Raw genomic sequence first — 3,431 nt, forward strand, 5'->3', positions numbered from 1 at the left:
GGCATAATTTAGACCCACCCCTCAATAAGTCTCCCACACTGGTCACAAAGGAGAACTTTATTGATGACAGGGGTAGGGCGGAAACAGGGTAAACGGTAGAGCAATATCATAGAAATCTTACAGGAATATCAGAGGAATCCCATAGAGCAAACCAGGGTGGCTGAGGTAGCCGTTTCAACACGCATCTGAGTTACTGAAGCTAAATATCTAGTGGGATCTCGAGTATCTTACTCATTCGCATCATCCAGAGGTGCTTGTTGTTTCCTCCGGAGGCAGGGCACTCTTGCAGCATGCGGTGATGAGGAGAGAGCCAGGTTCAGATTCACCTGGATGACCGCATGGCTAATGGCTGCCTTCTTCCTGGCCCGGGCCTTTTTATCCCCTCTCTCACCTCAGCCGCCCGGTCCCATCGAAGCTGCCAGTGCTGGCCACAAGCCGACCAATCTGCATGGCATCCCTGGCTACCTGGGCCCGCGCGCAGGGCCGGGCTTTTCCCCCTGCCCAGCTGACCAGAGCATTTGTCATGCAGACCAGGGAGGGAGATCCCCACCCTGAGGGATTCAAAACCCGCCTCTCAGGCTGGCAGAGACAGGTCTCTGGAGAGGGGCACCGACGGTGGCATTTCTGCCACGTGCTGGACCCTGCATCACAAAGCAACCCCTCGACGGCTCCTTTCTGGCAGGTTGACACTTGTAGGTCAGATGCATTTCAGAGGGAACTCAGGGATCTTTGGAGGCTTTTGGTGTCCCCTTCTCCTGCCTGAGGTCTGGCCCCTTGCTCCCAGGGACAGAAGCTACGGAGCGGGATCAGTAAGAGAAAACGCGCTCGACAGATCTGTGGGGTGCTGCTGGAAGAGCACCACATGGCAGGTCCCCGCTCCCTCCACATCTTCCCTGCAAGCCCCCCTGCCTTGCCAGGCCTCCGGGAGAGTCCTCGAAGCATGACCCAGATCCCAGGACGCCCCGTGTAACAGAGCACTCAGCTCAGCGCGGGCTTGAGTCAGGCCATCCAAAGTGGAGCAGGCCCGTGGGCTGGCTCACCCGACGGGGACACGCTTCCCAGAAAACGAACACGCGCATTTACCGAACGGTCTGTGACCCAGGCTGCAGGATTCCCAGAATCACAGAGCAGGATCTCTCCTAGAGAGCCCTGGAGCCAGCCAGTGGTCAGCCTGCATGGCACGGCACGGCACAGCAGAGCGTGACTAGAGGGAGGCACCTGCCCCAGGCACCAACTATGAGGGGTGGGCGGTAGGATCCCCCTCTGCTGAGAGTCTTTGCTGTGGCAAGAGAAGCTCTGCCCTGCCCCTGCCCCCGCTAGGAGCCAGGCAGGGCAGCGTCGCACTGCTCAGAGTTTCTGGGGTGCGGGGAGTCAGGTGGAGCAAGTGAAAGGGTGCTCCCTGCCCACCCCCTGCCTCCAGCCTTTGCAGTGGCAAGCTGAGCCATGTGCCGCCTCTGCCCAGCCGCAGGACTTGTACCACAAAGTGTATCTGGGGACCGGGATGAGTGGGCTGAGCAAAACGGTGTTCCCCTCTGCCCCAGGCGCTCGAGGATCACCCGGCGCCACTGCAGCACAGCGCAGCACGGGGAAACCCTGAGGAAGTCACAGTGCTGCAGAGGGTAAATCACGCGCAGAGCACAAAGCATGCTCAGGAATCCCAGCAAACTGTCCAAGTAAGTGCTATTCATGATGTCATAATTTAGCTCCCAAAACATGTTTTTAAAAGTGACTTCCCTTGAACGCCAAGTGTTCGATGAAATGCAGGAACATGCTGGGCTTCACCCAACACGTCAGCTTTACTTTGTGTTCTCTCTCCTAACCTGTAAATCAGGCTAACTACAATGCTATATTTCTTCATAGCAAACCCAGGCACATGCCCAGCTGTGCCCGTGCTTGAACTTCACAGGACATGTATCACAGTGGCACCAAGCGCCAGCTGCAATCCACGTGTGACAGCACAGCCCACTACACACAATGACAGACCCCACACCATCAGTCACCTCATTGCCCACAGAAGCACGTCGCTGTGCTGGCACCCCTCGCCTCACCACGGGGTTGGCCCGGGCCTCCTAGGGCCAGCGGGGACCCAAGAGCGATGATCTGTTGGCAGCCCGTCTGACACTAAGGCACAGCCAGACACAGGGGTGTGCCAGGCCCCCCAGGACCTCAACCAGCTTGCAGCCCTCTCCAGTGAGCTGTTCTTTCCCACCCCGTTACACATCGCTGCCAGCTTTTGTGTAAATAAAGTGAAGTGCAGAAAATATGCAGCACGCTGCGCTGCTGAGGTCTCCTGTTACACATTCCAGCCTCAGCGCATTTCTGAAGGCCCACAGAAATGTGCCTTTTAAAACCTGTCTCGTAAACTTCCTCCATGCGGAGGCATACGCTTTGGCTTTAGTCACTTTCTTTTTTTCCACTGCCCTTTGGAATAGTTTCCTTTTCCTGCTCGGCTCTGCCAGACACTGATCCCGGGGAGGACAGCAGCGGCAGCACGTTCCAGCCTGGGGCCACCACGCCGCCAGGGGCCTGGGAGAGGCTGGGCGTGCGGAGGGGGCTGCACGGGACTATTTCTGCTGCAGAGCCGTAGGTGCGGTTCCTGCCATCGAGTGGGAAGCGCGAGCAGAGCAACACTCCCAATCCTGACCCAGGGCCCATCCTTGGAGCTCCCTGCCCTGCCCTGCCCTGCCCCACCCCTCGGCCCTGGTCTCGATTCAGAGGTTTCAGCTAACCGAGACCCCACCATGCTCCGTGGCTGGGACCATCCCCACACGTGGCACCCTCTGGAACAAGGTGCGCCTTGTGGGTCCAAACTGTCCAATGTCCGCTTGGCAACCCGGGACCTGGTTCTGCCCCGGGTCTGCTCTCCAGGACCGTCACCCTGCCAGGTACCCGCAGACTGTGGTCAAGTCGCTTCTTGAATCTCCTGGTAAGTCTAAAAAGCCTGATCTCCATTGGGCTCCCTGGGAAGCAGGTACTACGAGGGCACTCCTAGGAGCCACGCAAGACAGCCAGCCTGGGATGTCAGCACCCAGCAGAGCACTCGTTCCCTCCCTCCAGCAGGGACCTCCGTTAGCCTGGGAAGCACAGTGGTTTGCCCAGCCACACAGCCGGGAGCCCGGACAATGCTCAGCCCCTACCAGACCGTACGACAGCCGCAGCCCAGGGCAGGCCCAGGCGGGGCTGGGGGCATCAGGGGGAGCCGCTTGCCCTGAGGCAGCCTGGACAACGCCCGGGGGCCGGGGCTGTGCAGAAGGGAAGAGTGGAGGGTGGTGAGGAGGAAAGCAGACGGGCACTGCCCAGGCCATGACTGCGCGAGGCTGAGCAACACCCCAGGGAACCTACCCAGGCCTCGGGCCAGGCCTCCACGCCTGCATCCCCAGACAGCACCTCCAAGAGCCTTTGGCCCGCCTGCTTGTATCCGAAGCTCGCCA

The sequence above is a fragment of the Alligator sinensis genome, unplaced genomic scaffold, assembly GCF_000455745.1.
Source record: "Alligator sinensis unplaced genomic scaffold, ASM45574v1 scaffold1450_1, whole genome shotgun sequence".
Classification (NCBI taxonomy): domain Eukaryota; kingdom Metazoa; phylum Chordata; order Crocodylia; family Alligatoridae; genus Alligator; species Alligator sinensis.